Source organism: Schistocerca cancellata, chromosome 12, assembly GCF_023864275.1.
Source record: "Schistocerca cancellata isolate TAMUIC-IGC-003103 chromosome 12, iqSchCanc2.1, whole genome shotgun sequence".
In the NCBI taxonomy this organism is placed as follows: Eukaryota; Metazoa; Arthropoda; class Insecta; order Orthoptera; family Acrididae; genus Schistocerca; species Schistocerca cancellata.
In genome coordinates, this window is record NC_064637.1 from 24,800,737 (window position 1) to 24,819,253 (window position 18,517).

The 18,517-nt window shown below is 45.8% G+C and overlaps 1 protein-coding gene across 1 annotated transcript in view; it reads left to right on the top strand.

The window, feature by feature from the left end:
• LOC126109571 (peroxidase-like) overlaps positions 1-18,517 on the top strand; it is a 368,534-nt gene that overhangs the window by 29,306 nt on the left and 320,711 nt on the right. The window lies entirely within an intron of this gene.

The following is an 18,517-nucleotide window of genomic DNA, read 5'->3' on the forward strand; positions in this document are numbered from 1 at the left end:
AGGCCTTTTTACTGCTCTTTTGCACAGAGCTTCTCAGCACGCTACGTATATTTGCTCCAAGTGCACCGTTACAACGTTTTAAGCAATGTCGAGCTGTGAACACCTGTTGATGGGTGAATGTGTATAGTGTCGGCGATGCCGTGTAGCGTGGTAGAGTCTTAAACGACTCCCTGTTTGCTAATTATCGATCTTTCATATCCAGTGGTTTTGAGTACATCACTGAATAACATACACACATGTGAAGTCTCCGCTATTTTGGCTCCCAGGTGCCTCAAAAACAAACACAGGCCTCAGTGTCATCTGTTCGTTTCCAGAGCGCAGCTGGTCCTTCTCTTCAACCCCGCTACACACCAGCGATTTAGCAAGAAATTTAAGATACTCTTATGAACATCACTGAGTTGCAAAGTTCTGCTATACAAAGTGAAGTGGCAGTTTATGTCCGCATGCCGACTATTACTTGAAAAAAGCCGGCCGGTGTGGCCGTGCGGTTCTAGGCGCTTCAGTCTGGAACCGCGTGACCGCTACGGTCGCAGGTTCGAATCCTGCCTCGGGCATGGATGTGTGTGATGTCCTTAGGTTAGTTAGGTTTAAGTAGTTCTGGGTTCTAGGGGACTGATGACCACAGATGTTAAGTCCGATTGTGCTCAGAGCCATTTGAACCATTTTGAACTTGAAAAAAAAAAAACCTTTCAACTGAATTCGGCGATGTGCCTTTTACAAGTGCTTCGTGCTATCCTCCTAATTCTACGAAGTAGTCCTGTGTGGATCCATCCAACAGACACAGGGTGACTTTGTAAAATTACGGGGATATGAGTAAGCACTTCTAAACGGCAAATTGACGAATTCAGTCTGTAGAATGTTGAAAATTCCGAGACAGCACTTTCCAGGAGGAGTCGGACAACATATTACTTCTCTCACTTTCAGTATTTCAATAGATTAGTTGTTTGGTTTTCAGGCTCATCTTAGACATTTGAGTAAAGGAATATTCGAGCCTCTTTCAAGCTGATCAATATTCCAATGAACTAGTTTTCGAGCCATTTTCAAGATAAATTTCAGTATTTCAGTAAATTAGTTTTCGAGACATTTTCAGGATCATCTTAAATACACTCCTGGAAATGGAAAAAAGAACACATTGACACCGGTGTGTCAGACCCACCATACTTGCTCCGGACACGGCGAGAGGGCTGTACAAGCAATGATCACACGCACGGCACAGCGGACACACCAGGAACCGCGGTGTTGGCCGTAGAATGGCGCTAGCTGCGCAGCATTTGTGCACCGCCGCCGTCAGTGTCAGCCAGTTTGCCGTGGCATACGGAGCTCCATCGCAGTCTTTAACACTGGTAGCATGCCGCGACAGCGTGGACGTTAACCGTATGTGCAGTTGACGGACTTTGAGCGAGGGCGTATAGTGGGCATGCGGGAGGCCGGGTGGACGTACCGCCGAATTGCTCAACACGTGGGGCGTGAGGTCTCCACAGTACATCGATGTTGCCGCCAGTGGTCGGCGGAAGGTGCACGTGCCCGTCGACCTGGGACCGGACCGCAGCGACGCACGGATGCACGCCAAGACCGTAGGATCCTACGCAGTGCCGTAGGGGACCGCACCGCCACTTCCCAGCAAATTAGGGACACTGTTGCTCCTGGGGTATCGGCGAGGACCATTCGCAACCGTCTCCATGAAGCTGGGCTACGGTCCCGCACACCGTTAGGCCGTCTTCCGCTCACGCCCCAACATCGTGCAGACCGTGGTGTCGCGACAAGCGTGAATGGAGGGACGAATGGAGACGTGTCGTCTTCAGCGATGAGAGTCGCTTCTGCCTTGGTGCCAATGATGGTCGTATGCGTGTTTGGCGCCGTGCAGGTGAGCGCCACAATCAGGACTGCATACGACCGAGGCACACAGGGCCAACACCCGGCATCATGGTGTGGGGAGCGATCTCCTACACTGGCCGTACACCACTGGTGATCGTCGAGGGGACACTGAATAGTGCACGGTACATCCAAACCGTCATCGAACCCATCGTTCTACCATTCCTAGACCGGCAAGGGAACTTGCTGTTCCAACAGGACAATGCACGTCCGCATGTATCCCGTGCCACCCAACGTGCTCTAGAAGGTGTAAGCCAACTACCCTGGCCAGCCAGATCTCCGGATCAGTCCCCCATTGAGCATGTTTGGGACTGGATGAAGCGTCGTCTCACGCGGTCTGCACGTCCAGCACGAACGCTGGTCCAACTGAGGCGCCAGGTGGAAATGGCATGGCAAGCCGTTCCACAGGACTACATCCAGCATCTCTACGATCGTCTCCATGGGAGAATAGCAGCCTGCATTGCTGCGAAAGGTGGATATACACTGTACTAGTGCCGACATTGTGCATGCTCTGTTGCCTGTGTCTATGTGCCTGTGGTTCTGTCAGTGTGATCATGTGATGTATCTGACCCCAGGAGTGTGTCAATAAAGTTTCCCCTTCCTGGGACAATGAATTCACGGTGTTCTTATTTCAATTTCCAGGAGTGTAGTTCAGTAAACGAATATTCGTACCTCACTTAGGTTGATTTCAATGTTTCAGTAAACTAGCTTTCGAGCCTTTTCCAAACTCGTCTTCATTATTTCAATAAACTAATTTCTGTGCATTTCTTAGGTTCACCTTCAGATGGGACATGCAGAAGTGACAAGCAGACAGGAACCACTTTTAATTTACAAAGACGCGTCGTTTGACTGAGGGCCACGTAAAGACACTTCGCATTGCGTGACGAACCCAAGATACGAGAAGGACGTACTCGTTTGTAGAGGAGAAAAGTACCACAAGCTGTTAAAAGCGCTCGTGCTGACACATCTTCGGTTAAAAGGAACTTTAATGTTCCCGAGGCCATAATCTTAAGAGCGGGTCTTTAGAAAAGACCGCGTTGTTACAGGGCCCATCTGCAAACTCGTTATTCTCGCCGAGTTACTGCGCCTTCGTCTACGTGCGTCAGCACGACCTCTCGACATTGTCCTAGTATGAAAGCGTTTCTGCACGTCCGCCCCTCCTCTTTGCTAACATACCCTGACTCATTACTCGCTCTACGACTGATAGCGCTTCTCCTACACGGCCTCCAGTTCCTGCGCTCTCCACTCAGACGACGCGTCACCTGCCGATACAACTTCTTCTCGTCTGACTGACGCAGTACAGCGGAATCCCCTTCACATCAAGACTGTGTGCCTGACGGAGATTCGAACCCATAACCTCGCCTTTAGGGAGTACTGCTCATCTGATTTTTTTCTTTTTTTCCCTTTTTTTCCTTCTCCTTGTAGTTTATCCCGTCTCTCTCCAAAAATGCCATCTACAGCTAGATTGTCACGCTGTAGTTCCTCCTCTAGATTGTCGCACAGATGACAAAATGGTAGATATCGAAATAGATGACAGAGGGATAGAAAAACAATCAAAATCGCTCAAAAGAGGAAAGGCCGCTGGACCTGATGGGATACCAGTTCGATTTCACACAGAGTACGCGAAGGAACTTGCCCCCCTTCTTGCAGCGGTCTCTAAAAGAGCGTAGCGTTCCGAAGGATTGGAAAAGGGCACAGGTCATCCCCGTTTTCAAGAAGGGACGTCGAACAGATATGCATAACTATAGACCTATATCTCTAACGTCGATCAGTTGTATAATTTTGGAACAGGTATTATGTTCGAGTATATTGACTTTTCTGGAGACTACAAATCTACTCTGTAGGAATCAGCATGGGTTCCGAAAAAGACGATCGTGTGAAACCCAGCTCGCGCCATTCGTCCACGAGACTCAGAGGGCCATAAACACGGATTCCCAGGTAGATCCCGTGTTTCTTGACTTCCGCAAGGCGTTCGATACAGTTCCCCACAGTCGTTTAATGAACAAAGTAAGAGCATATGGACTATCAGACCAATTGTGTGATTCGATTGAAGAGTTCCTAGATATCAGAACGCAGCATGTCATTCTCAATGGAGAGAAGTCTTTCGAAGTAAGAGTGATTTCAGGTGTGCCGCAGGGGAGTGTCGTAGGACCGTTGCTATTCACAATATTCATAAATGACCTTGTGGATGATATCGGAAGTTCACTGAGGCTTTTTGCGGATGATGCTATGGTATATCGAGAGGTTGTAACAATGGAAAATTGTACTGAAATGCAGGAGGATCTTCAGCGAATTGACGCATGGTGCAGGGAATGGCAATTGAATCTCAATGTAGACAAGTGTAATGTGCTGCGAATACACAGAAAGAAACACCCTTTATCATTTAGCTACAATATAGCAGGTCAGCAACTGGAAGCAGCTAATTCCATAAATTGTGTGGGAGTACACATTAGGAGTGATTTAAAATGGAATGACCATATAAAATTAATCGTCGGTAAAGCAGATCCCACACTGAGATTAATTGGAAGAATCCTAAGGAAATGCAATCCGAAAACAAAGGAAGCACAGTACACTTGTTCGCCCACTGCTTGAATACTGCTCACTGGTGTGGGATCGGTACCATATAGGGTTGATAGAAGAGATAGAGAAGATCCAACGGAGAGCAGCGCGCTTCGTTACGTATATCTCGCGAAGAGACCATGAGGATAAAATCAGAGAGATTAGATCCCACACAGAGGGATACTGACAATCTTTCTTTCCACGAACAATACGAGACTGGAATAGAAGGGACAACCGATGGAGGTACTCAAAGTACCCTCTTCCACACACCGTCAGGTGGCTTGCGGAGTATGGATGTAAATGGAGATGAATGGTCTGCAGTGTTTCTTCCCGTTTTCCTTCCCTTCTTACTGCTGCCGGCATGAATAACTTAGAAGTAGATATCTTCGGTGTAGCAAAGCAGCTTAAATCAATTCATAAAGGCAAGGTCTCCAGTACAGATTGCATACTAGTTAGGTTCCGTCCAGAGTATGTTGACACAGTACCTCGCTACTTCGCATCCATATACACTGAAGAGCCAAAGAAACTCGTACACATGGCTAATATCGTGTAGGGCATCCGTGAACCTGCAGAAATGCCTCCAACACGAGGTGTCATGGACTCGACTGACGTCTGAAGTAGTGCTGGAGGAAAAGGACACCACGAATCCTGCAGGGCTGTCCATAGATCAGTAAGAGTACGAGGGGGTGGAGATCTCTTCTGAACAGCACGTTGCAACGCATCCCAGATATGCTCAATAATGTTCATGTCTGAGGAGTTTGGTGGCCAGCGGAAGTGTTTAAACTCAGAAGAGTGTTCCTGGAGCAGTTCTGGACGTGTGGGGTGTCGCATTGTCCTGCTGGAATTGTCCAACGCAATAGGATGCACAGCGGTCATGAATGGACGCAGCGGATCTGACAGGATGCTTACGTACGCGTCACCTGTCAGAGTCGTATCTAGACGCATCAGGAGTCCCATATCACTCCAACTGCACACGCCCCACACCATTACAGAGCCTCCACCAGCTTGAACGCTCCGCTGCTAACATGCAGGGTCCATGAATTCATGAGGGTTTCTCCATAACCGTACACGTCCATCCGCTCAATACAATTTGAAACGAGACAACCAGGCTACATGTTTCCAGTCATCAAGAGTCCAATGTCGGTGTCGACGGACCCAGGCGAGGCGTAAAGCTTTGCGTCGCGCAGTCATCAAGGGTACACGAGTGGGCCTTCGGCTCCGAAAGCCCATATCGACGATGTTTCGTTGAATAGTTCGCACGCTCAACATTGAAATCTTCACCAATTTTCCGGAATGGTTGGACTTCTGTCACGCTGACCGATTCTCTTCAGTCATCGTTGGTCCCGTTCTTGCAGGATCCTTTTCCGGATGCAGCGACGTCGGAGATTTGATGATTTACCGGATTCCTGATATTCACGGTACATTCGTCAAATATGTTGTTGTTGTTGTGGTCTTCATTCTTGAGACTGGTTTGATGCAGCTCTCCATGCTACTCTGTCCTGTGCAAGCTTCTTGATCTCCCAGTACCTACTGCAGCCTACATCCTTCTGAATCTGCTTAGTGTATTCATCTCTTGGTCTCCCTCTACGATTTTTACCCTCCACGCTGCCCTCCAATACTAAATTGCTGATCCCTTGATGCCTCAGAACATGTCCTACCAACCGATGCCTTCTTCTGGTCAAGTTGTGCCACAAACTTCTCTTCTCCCCAATCCTATTCAATACTTCCTCATTAGTTATGTGATCTACCCATCTAATCTTCAGCATTCTTCTGTAGCACCACATTTCGAAAGCTTCTATTCTCTTCTTGTCCAAACTATTTACCGTCCACTTTTCACTTCCATACATGTCTACACTCCATACAAATACTTTCAGAAATGACTTCCTGACACTTAAATGTATCCTCGATGTCAACAAATTTCTCTTCTTCAGAAACGCTTTCCTTGCCATTGCTAGTCTACATTTTATATCCTCTCTACTTCGACCATCATCAGTTATTTTGCTCCCCAAATCGCAAAACTCCTTTACTACTTTAAGTGTCTCATTTCCTAATCTAATACTCTCAACATCACCCGACTTAATTCGACTACATTCCATTATCCTCGTTTTGCTTTTGTTGATGTTCATCTTATATCCTCCCTTCAAGACACCATCCATTCCGTTCAACTGCTCTTCCAAGTCCTTTGCTGTCTCTGACAGATTTTGTTTCCCTTACTGCTTGCTCAATATACAGATTGAATAACATCGGGGAGAGGCTACAACCCTGTCTTACACCCTTCCCAACCACTGCTTCCCTTTCATGTCCCTCGACTCTTATAACTGCCATCTGGTTTCTGTACAAATTGTAAATAGCCTTTCGCTCCCTGTATTTTACCCCTGCCACCTTTAGAATTTGAAAGAGAATATTCCAGTCAACATTGTCAAAAGCTTTCTCTAAGTCTACAAATGCTAGAAACGTAGGTTTGCCTTTCCTTAATCTTTCTTCTAAGATAAGTCGTAAGGTCAGTATTGCCTCACGTGTTCCAGTATTTCTACGGAATCCAAACTGAACTTCCCCGAGGTCGGCTTCTACTAGTCGTCAAATAGTCGTACCGGAAAATCCCCACTTCATCGCTACCCCGGATTTGCTGTGTCCCATCGCTATGGCCCCGACTACAACACCACGTTCAAACTCGCTTAAATCGTGATAACCTGCCATTGTAGCAGCGGTAACTGATCTATCAACTGCGCCAGACAGTTGTTGTCTTATATAGGCGTTGCCGACCGCAGCGCCATATTGTGCCTGTTTACATACCTCTGAATACGCATGCCTGTACCAGTTTCTTTGGCGCTTCAGTGTACAGCTGGTCGCGCGATGAAAGTCCGTACGTAGACATGTTGTACAGGCTAAACTAATATTCGAGGTAGGAAATGGGAGCAATGGGCCGAATTATACACCAACATCACTAAAGACGATTTGCAGTTGGGGTTTTGAACAAATACTATGTCCGATCTTTATGAATTACCTCGAAGAAAATGATTTATCATCCAGCAGCTGAAACGGATTGAGAAAATATCGTTCTTGTGAATCACAGCTAGCGCTTTATTAACACGAATCAGTGATTGCTGTCGAGAGAAAATCTCTAATTTATTCCATATTTAGAGTTCCAGAAGGGTTTTGGTTCCGTTCCTCACAAGCGACTTCAAAATTTGTGCCTATGGAGTTGTGCGACTAGTACTTTGCTGTCGGGAAGGTCACAGTTCGTAGTAATTGACGAGAAGTTATCGAGTGATATAGATGTCTGGTGTTCCCCAAGGAAGCGGTTACAGGCCCTGTACTATTCCTAATCTCCACTGCCGAAAAAAAAAGTAAATAGTACACCTGGAAAGACAACGTAGATCCTTATCCGATGACGGCATATGTCACCTGGGGGATAGTTCATTGAAGCGGCAAAGGTGCTGGTAGAGGCATGCGTATTCAAATACAGTTCTACGTAAACAGGTAGAATACGGCGATATAAGACGACAAGTGTCTGGCGCAGTTGTTAGATTGGTTGCTGCAGCTACAATGGCAGGTTATCACGATTTAAGGGAGTTTGAACGTGGCGTTGTAGTCGCCGCACGAGCGATGAGACACAGCATCTCCGAGGTAGCGATGAAGTGGGGATTTTCCCGTACGACCACTGTACGAGTGTACCGTGAATATCAGGACTCCGGTAAAATCAAATTTTCGACATCGGTGCTGCAGGATAAGATCCTGCAAGAACGGGGCCAACGATGACTAAAGAGAATCGTTCAACGCTCTAGAAGTGCAATCCTTCAGCAAATTGCTGTATATTTCAGTGCTGGGCCATCAACAAGAGTCTGCGTCAGAACCATTCAACGAAACATCATCGATATAGGCTTTTGGATCCGAAGGCCCACTCGTGTACCCTTGATGAATGCTCGACAGATAGCTTTACGCCTCGCCTGGGTTCGTGAACACCGACATTGGACTGTGGAAACATGTTGCCTGGATGGACGAGTCTCGTTTCAAACTGTATTCAGCGGATGAACGTGTACGGGTATGGAGACAACCTCATGAATTCACGGACCCTGCATGTCAGCAGGGGACTGTTCAAGCTGGTGGAGGCTCTGTAATGGTGTGGGGCATGTGCAGCTGTAGTGATATGGGACCCCTGATACATCTAGACACGACTCTGACAGGTGACAGATACGTAAGCGTCCTATCTGATCACCTGCATCCATTCATGTCCATTGTGCATTCCAACGGACTTGGACAATTCCAGCAGAACAACGCGACACTCCACACACCGTTACAGAGCCTCCACCAGCTTGAACAGTCCCCTCCTGACATGCAAGGTCCGTGCATTCATGAGGGTGCCTCGAGGAGGACTCTTCTGAGTTTAAACACTTCCGCTGGCCATCTAACTCCCCAGACGTGAACAGTATTGAGCATATCTGGGCTGCCTTGTAATGTGCTGTGTGGAGATATGTCCACCCCCACGTAATCTTAGGGATTATTGCTGGATTCATATTGTCAGCTCCCTCCAGCACTACTCCAGAGATAAGTCGAGTCCATGCCACGCCGTGTTGCGGCACTTACGTGTGCTGGCGACCCCTACACGATATTAGGCAGGTGTACCAGTTTTTTTGGCTGTTTGTTGTTGTGGTCTTCAGTCCTGAGATTGGTTTCTACATCTACATCTACATTTATACTCCGCAAGCCACCCAACGGTGTGTGGCGGAGGGCACTCTACGTGCCACTGTCTTTACCTCACTTTCCTGTTCCAGTCGCGTATGGTTCGCGGGAAGAACGACTGTCTGAAAGCCTCTGTGCGCGCTCTAATCTCTCTAATTTTACATTCGTGATCTCCTCGGGAGGTATAAGTAGGGGGAAGCAATATATTCGATACCTCATCCAGAAACGCACCCTCTCGAAACCTGGCGAGCAAGCTACACCGCGAAGCAGAGCGCCTCTCTTGCAGAGTCCGCCACTTGAGTTTGTTAAACATCTGCGTAACGCTATCACGGTTACCAAATAACCCTGTGACGAAACGCGCCGCTCTTCTTTGAATCTTCTCTATCTCCTCCGTCAACCCGATCTGGTACGGATCCCACACTGATGAGCAATACTCAAGTATAGGTCGAACGAGTGTTTTGTAAGCCACCTCCTTTGTTGATGGACTACATTTTCTAAGGACTCTCCCAATGAATCTCAACCTGGTACCCGCCTTACCAACAATTAATTTTATATGATCATTCCACTTCAAATCGTTCCGCACGCATACTCCCAGATATTTTACAGAAGTAACTGCTACCAGTGTTTGTTCCGCTATCATATAATCATACAATAAAGGATCCTTCTTTCTATGTATTCGCAATACATTACATTTGTCTATGTTAAGGGTCAGTTGCCACTCCCTGCACCAAGTGCCTATCCGCTGCAGATCTTCCTGCATTTCGCTACAATTTTCTAATGCTGCAACTTCTCTGTATACTACAGCATCATCCGCGAAAAGCCGCATGGAACTTCCGACACTATCTACTAGGTCATTTATATATATTGTGAAAAGCAATGGTCCCATAACACTCCCCTGTGGCACACCAGAGGTTACTTTAACGTCTGTAGACGTCTCTCCGTTGATAACAACATGCTGCGTTCTGTTTGCTAAAAACTCTTCAATCCAGCCACACAGCTGGTCTGATATTCCGTAGGCTCTTACTTTATCAGGCGACAGTGCGGAACTGTATCGAACGCCTTCCGGAAGTCAAGAAAAATAGCATCTACCTGGGAGCCTGTATCTAATATTTTCTGGGTCTCATGAACAAATAAAGCGAGTTGGGTCTCACACGATCGCTGTTTCCGGAATCCATGTTGATTCCTACATAGTAGATTCTGAGTTTCCAAAAACGACATGATATTCGAGCAAAAAACATGTTCTAAAATTCTACAACAGATCGACGTCAGAGATATAGGTCTATAGTTTTGCGCATCTGCTCGACGACCCTTCTTGAAGACTGGGACTACCTGCGCTCTTTTCCAATCATTTGGAACCTTCCGTTCCTCTAGAGACTTGCGGTACACGGCTGTTAGAAGGGGGGCAAGTTCTTTCGCGTACTCTGTGTAGAATCGAATTGGTATCCCGTCAGGTCCAGTGGACTTTCCTCTGTTGAGTGATTCCAGTTGATGCAGCTCTCCATGCTCCTCTATCCTGTGCAAGCTTCTTCATCTCCCAGTACCTACTGCAGCCTACATCCTTCTGAATCTGCTTAGTGTATTCATCTCTTGGTCTCCCTCTACGATTTTTACCCTCCACGCTGCCCTCCAATTCCAAATTGGTAATCCCTTGATGCCTCAGAATATGCCCTACCAACCGATCCCTTCTTCTAGTCAAGTTGTGCCACAAACTCCTCTTCTCCCCAATCCTATTCAATACTTCCTCATTAGTTATGTGATCTACCCATCTAATATTCATCATTCTTCTGTAGTACCACATTTCGAAAACTTCTATTCTCTTTCTGTCTAAACTATTTATCGTCCACGTTTCACTTCCATACATGGCTACACCCCATACAAATACTTTCAGAAACGACTTCATGACACTTAAATCTATACTCGATGTTAACAAATTTCTCTTCTTCAGAAACGCTTTCCTTGCCATTGCCAGTCTACATTTTATATACTCTCTACTTCGACCATCATCAGTTATCTTACTCCCCAAATAACAAAACTCATTTACCACTTTAAGTGTCTCAATTCCTAATCTAGTTCCCTCAGCATCACCCAACTTAATTCGACTACATTCCATTATTCTCGTTTTGCTTTTGTTGATGTTCCTCTTATACCCTCCTTTCAAGACACTGTGCATTCCGTTCAACTGCGCTTCCAAGTCCTTTGCTGTCTCTGACAGAATTACAATGTCATCGGCGAACCTCAAAGTTTTTATTTCTTCTCCATGGATTTTAATGCCTACTCCGAACTTTTCCTTTGTTTCTTTTACTGGTTGCTCAATATACAGATTTAATAGGATGGGGGAGAGGCTAAAACCCTGTCTCACTCTCTTCCCAACCACTGCTTTCCTTTCATACCCCTCGACTCTTATACCTGCCATCTGGTTTCTGTACAAATTGCAAATAGCCTTTCGCTCCCTGTATTTTACCCCTGCCACCTTCAGAATTTGAAAGCGAGTCAACATTGTCAGAAGCTTTTTTTAAGTCTGCAGATGGTAGAAACGTAGGTTTGCCTTTCCTTAATCTTTCTTCTACGATAAGTCGTAGGGTCAGTATTGCCTCACGTGTTCCATTATTTCTACGGAATCCAAACTGATCTACCCCGAGGTCAGCATCTACCAGTTTTTCCATTCGTCTGTAAAAGCTGGCAGTGTGGACGCAGAAAGCAGAAAGTACGCAGCGGCGTATCGCCTCGCCTCCTCAGGCGTGTACGCACTGCTAGGGAACGCGTCGCCCTCGCACGGGTCACGTAGCGCTCTGAAACCCAGTACGGCCTTATCACAGGTGTGTGTGTGTCTGTTCCGCTCGTCACACATGCGGGCGCTTCCTGCTTACAAAAGGCAGCCGCGGTGTGCGCAATTTGCGGCACCATTAAAAAACTCCACCACTGTAAGACAGAAAAAAATACGTATACTCTCACTCGAAATTGTCCAAATTTATTTTCAGAACTCTTATTTTCACGTGGCATCTTTTCACTCCGTGCAAATAGGCCTTCAAGACCCTAGGGTACCGACCGACCGCCGTGTCATCCTCAGCGCACACGCGTCACTGGATGCGGATATAGAGGGTCACGTGGTGAGCACACCTCTCTGCCAGCCGTTGTCAGCTGACGAGACCGGAGCTGCTACTTCTCAATCAAGTAGCTCCTCAGTTTGCCTCACAAGGGCAGAGTGCACGCCGCTTGCCAACAGCGCTCGGCAGATCGGACGGTCATCCATGCAAGTTTTGGCCAAATCACTCCCAGCTCCCCAAGCCACTTTACGGTGAGAGACGGAGGCTAGCTGTGGTGTGAGTCCCTTCCCCCCCCCCCCCACCCCCAACCCCCCCCCCCCCACCTGTCACTGTCTGCTCCATTCGAGGATGGTGCACGAAAAAATGACTGCATAAGCTCTAATGTCGCTGATTTTTCATTGTGATAATTTCTCGAGACGTATGTGGCAGGAAGTAACGTGTTGCCAACTTTTCGTTTCAACAGTGCTCCTCTCTGGTTCAAATGGCTCTGAACACTATGGCACTTAACAGCTGAGGTCATCAGTCCACTAGACTATTTAAACCTAACTAACCTAAGGACATCACACACATCCATGGCCGAGGCAGGATTCGAACCTGCGACCGTAGTGGTCGCGCGGTTCCAGACTGAAGCGCCTAGAACCGCTCGGCCACTCCGGCCGGCCCATTCCTCTCTGGAAGTGACTTGATAAACAATAAATTCAACAAGATATATTTATTTTTCTCCGACCAATTCTCAATCAGCTGACTGCCAGATCTTCTTTCCACACCATGGAAGTACTGGAATCTGCAGACAAGGAAAGTTTCGTTTGATTTTTGCCATAACCTAATAAGGATTCTTGCGGCCGGTCTTGTGCCGAAAGGGACGTTTCCCATCCTATAATGTAGAGACAGATATTGAGAAGCTTTTTCGACGAGACAGATAAACTACTTTTTATAAATTGCAATAAAATCGATGTTTTCTTATTTGACACGATATTTCATCCGTTTCCTCGGATGTCGTTCTCGTCGGGGAGAAACAAATGCGATATTAGCTTCTACTGTCCCTGAAAGAAGTGACTACAGGTTCGTTACTGTATAGAGTAAGGTGTTTGATTTGGCATTCTGTACTGAGCACCCGAGTCCCGCGACCATCTCTGAAAAGATGGCCACATAGAGTCATACTACCAAGTTCTTTATAAATTTGATCTGATTTTGTAATCACTGAAATAATATCGCAAAGCATCGTTTCATTTAGCTCTCTTCTCCTGTCCTCGGTACTTCAGTTATTCTGCCAGGCAGTGTAGTTTTATGGTAGCTCTACCTGATGATGATGATGATGATGATCGCTTGATATAGTTCCGCACGGCCGCGTAATGAACAAACAGTATGACTGAATTTACGAGTCTGTAGCAAACAGCACGCCATTCTTAATGCTATGAAGTCTTCAAATGTAAAATAACTTCGGCTGTAGCCCAAGTCAGTGTTACAGGACAACTATTTTTTACAATATACAGGGTGTTAAATAAAAAGGTACGGCCAAACTTTCAGGAAACATTCCTCACACACAAATAAGGAAAAGATGTTATGTGGACATGTGTCCGGAAACGCTTAATTTCCATGTTAGAGCTCATTTTAGTTTGTTCCACCTACGCTCAATGGAGCACGTTATCATGATTTCATACGTGATACTCTACCCGTGCTGCTAGAACATGTGCCTTTACAAGTACGACACAACATGTGGTTCGTGCACGATGGAGCTCCTGCACATTTCAGTCGAAGTGTTCGTACGCTTCTCAACAACAGATTCGGTGACCGATGGATTGGTAGAGGCGGACCAATTCCGTGGCCTCCACGCTCTCCTGACCTCAACCCTCTTGACTTCCATTTATGGGGGCATTCGAAATTTCTTGTCTACGCAAGCGCGGTACCAAATGTAGAGACTCTTCGCGCTCGTATTTTGGACGCCTGTGATACAATACGCCATTCTCCAGGGCTGCATCAGCGCATCAGGGATTCCATGCGACGGAGGGTGGATGCATGTGTCCTCGCTAACGGAGGACATTTTGAACATTTCCTGTACCAAAGTGTTTGAAGTCACGCTGGTACGTTCTGTTGCTGTGTGTTTCCATTCCATGATTAATGTGATTTGAAGAGAAGTAATAAAATGAGCTCTAACATGGAAATTATGCGTTTCCGGACACATGTCCACATAACACATTTTCTTTCTTTGTGTGTGAGGAATGTTTCCTGAAAGTTTGGCCGTACCTTTTTGTAACACCCTGTGTATGTACATCAGCTAGTCTTTAACGGCGAAAGTTCCATGAGGCTTTTCGCTGCAGACAAGCAGTGACGTTGCAGCGAAATGCGGGAAGACCTGCTGAGGGTCGGCGCTTGGTGCAGGGCGCGCCAATTGACCCTCAACATAAACAAATGTAGCGCATCGTGAAGACATAGACGGAAAAACGCTTTGTTGTATGATTACACGACTGCACAGCACTCACTGGAAGCAGTGACTGGAATAAAATACCTAGAAGTTCGCGTAGAGAGCGGTGTGAAATGGAAGGACGATATAACATTAAACGCGAGTAAGGTACAGGCCATGTGAAGGACCGTCAAGAAACGTAGCCCATCATCAAAGAAACATGACATCGGAAGTTCACTGAGGCTTTTTGCAGATGATTCTGTGGTGTATCGAGAGGCTGTAACAATGGAAAATTGTACTGAAATGCAGGAGGATCTGCAGTGAATTGACGCATGGTGCACGGAATGGCAATTGAATCTCAATGTAGACAAGTGTACTGTGCTGCGAATACATAGAAAGATAGTTCCCATATCATTTAGCTACAAAATAGCAGGTCAGCAACTGGAAGCAGTTAATTCCATAAATTATCTGGGAGTACGCACTAGGAAAGGAACTGATGATGGTCGAAGTAGAGATGATATAAAATGTAGACTGGCATTGGCAAGGAAAGCGTTTCTGAAGAAGAGAACTTTGTTAACATCGAGTATAGATTTAAATGTCAGGAAGTCGTTTCTGAAAGTATTTGTATGGAGTGTAGCCATGTATGGCAGTGAAACATGGACGATAAATAGTTTGGACAAGAAGAGAATAGAAGCCTCTGAAATGTGGTGATACAGAAGAATGCTGAAGATTAGATGGGTAGATGACGTAACAAATGAGGAAATATTGAATAGGATTGGGGAGAAGAGAAGTTTGCGGCACAACTTGACCAGAAGAAGGGAAGTTGATCGTCGGTAAAGCAGATGCCAGACTGAGATTCATTGGAAGAATCCTAAAGAAATGCAATCCGAAAACAAAGGAAGTAGGTTACAGTACGCTTGTTCGCCCACAGCTTGAATACTGCTCAGCAGTGTGGGATCCGTACCAGATAGGGTTGATAGAAGAGATAGAGAATATCCAACGGAGAGCAGCGCGCTTCGTTACAGGATCATTCAGTAAGCGCGAAAGCGTTGCGGAGATGATAGATAAACTCCAGTGGAAGACTCTGCAGGAGAGACGCTCGGTAGCTCGGTACGGGCTTTTGTTGAAGTTTCGAAAACATACCTTCACCGAAGAGTCTAGCAGTATATTTCTCCCTCCTACGTATATCTCGCGAAGAGACCATGAGGATAAAATCGGAGAGATTAGAGCCCACACAGAAGCATACAGATAATCCTTCTTTCCACGAACAATACGAGACTGAAATAGAAGGGAGAACCGATAGAGGTACTCAGGGTACCCTCCGTCACACACCGTCAGGTGGCTTGCGGATTATGGATGTAGATGTAGATGTAGAAGTAGCTTACAAAACACTACTGCAACCAATGCTTGAATATTGCTTGTCAGTCTGGGATCTGTTCCAGAGAGGACTGATAGAACAAACGGAGAAGATCCAAAGTAGGGCAACACGTTTCGTCACAGGTTCATTTAGTGACCGCGAAAGCGTCATGGAAATGCTCAGCCAAGTCGAGTGGCAGACGTTGCAAAAGAGGCGTTCTGCATCACAGTATGACCAACTGTGAAAAGTAATATATTGGTTCCTCATACGTTTATCTTCCGAGAAGACGACGAAGATAAAATTAGAGAGATACGAGCCCACACGCAAACTTATCAGCAATCTAGATCGATGTATGTTTGCAGGTGGGGATATTCAGCAGCCAAATAATGGTCGAACCTTCCTCTGGCCTTTATTTCGCACAATTCGCTACTAGTTTCGGTCAAACGACCATTATGAAGTTAAGCTGCCATAAACGGAAGGAAAGTTATACTGTAATTTGAGCAAATCAAATTTGAACAGAGCAAATTACTTTTGTTCAAATTACGGTATGACTTTCCTGCCGCTTATGCCAGCTTAGCTTCATAATGGTCGTTTGACCGAAACTAGCAGCGAATTGTGCGAAATAAAGGGCAGAGGAAGGTTCCACCATGAATTTTAACAATCTACATCTATACTGTGTAAACCACCGTCAGGTGCATGGCAGAGAATACGTTGCATTGTACAAGTTATTAGGATTTCTTCCTGTTCCATTCACGTACGAAGCGCAAGAAGAATGGTCGTTTGAATGCCTCTGTGAATGAGAAATTATTCCAATCTTATTCTCACGAGCCTTACGTGAGCGATACGTAGGGGGGACTATAGTATATTCCTAGAGTCATCATTTAAAGCCGGTTCTTGAAACTTTGTTAACACATTTTCTCGGGATAGATTACGACTATCTTCAAGAGTCATCCAGTTCAGTTCCTTTAGTATCTCTGTGACACTCTCCCACGTAACAAATAAAGCTGTGACCATTCGCGCTGCCCTTCTCTGTACACGTTCAATATCTCCTCGTAGTCGTATCTCGTACGTGTCTCACACACGGAATGGGTCGTACGGGAGATTTGTAAGCAGTCTCGTTTTTAGACTGACTGCACTTCCCCAGTATTCTACCAATAAATAGAACTCTGCCGCCTGCTTTACCCACGACTGAACCTGTGTGCTCATTGCATTTCATTTCCCTGCAAAGTGTTACACCCAGGTATTCGAACAAGTTGGTCGATTCCAACGGTGACTCATTGAAATTATCGTCACAAGATACCAATTTTTGGTTTCTTTAGTTTTGCGAAGTGCACAATTTTACATTTTTGAACATTTAAAGCAAGTTGCCAATCTTTGCACCACATTGGAATAGTATGAATATTTGACTGAATATTTAGGCAGCTTCTTTCAGACAGTACTTCATTATAGATAATTGCGTCATCTGCAGAAATTATGAGATTACTATTAATACAGGGTGATTCAAAAAGAATACCACAACTTTAGGAATTTAAAACTCTGCAACGACAAAAGGCAGAGCTAAGCACTATCTGTCGGCGAATTAAGAGAGCTATAAAGTTTCATTTAGTTGTACATTTGTTCGCTTGAGGCGCTGTTGACTAGGCGTCAGCGTCAGTTGATGCTAAGATGGCGACCGCTCAACAGAAAGCTTTATGTGTTATTGAGTACAGCAGAAGTGAATCGACGACAGTTCTTCAGCGTGCATTTCGAACGAAGTATGGTGTTAAACCTCCTGATAGGTGGTGTATTAAACGTTGGTATAAACAGTTTACAGAGAATGGGTGTTTGTGCAAAGGGAAAAGTTCTGGACGGCCGAGAACGAGTGATGAAAATGTAGCACGCATCCAGCAAGCATTTGTTCGCAGCCCAGGAAAATCGACTCGCAGAGCTAGCAGAGAGCTGCAAATTCCACAATCAACTGTATGGAGAGTCCTACGAAAAGGTTAGTTACGAAACCTGAACGTCAACTACCCGAGGCGATGGATCGGCCGCCAGGCAGCCCGTGACAGAGCACTTCATCACTGGCCTCCAAGAAGCCCTGATCTTACCCCCTGAGATTTTTTCTTATGGGGGTATGTTAAGGATATGGTGTTTCGGCCACCTCTCCCAGCCACCATTGATGATTTGAAACGAGAAATAACAGCAGCTATCCAAACTGTTACGCCTGATATGCTACAGAGAGTGTGGAACGAGTTGGAGTATCGGGTTGATATTGCTCGAGTGTCTGGAGGGGGCCATATTGAACATCTCTGAACTTGTTTTTGAGTGAAAAAAAAACTTTTTAAATACTCTTTGTAATGATGTATAACAGATGGTTATATTATGTTTCTTTCATTAAATACACATTTTTAAAGTTGTGGTATTCTTTTTGAATCACCCTGTATTATATGCAACGTCATTAAGATACAAAATGAACAGCAAGGGTCCGAACACACTTTCCGAACGTACATCCGAAATTACTTCTACATCTCGCGATAACTGTCCATCCCAGACAACACACTGTGTCCTCCCCACCGAAAGTCCTCAATCCAGTCACAAAATTCACTTGATGCCCCCCTATGATCG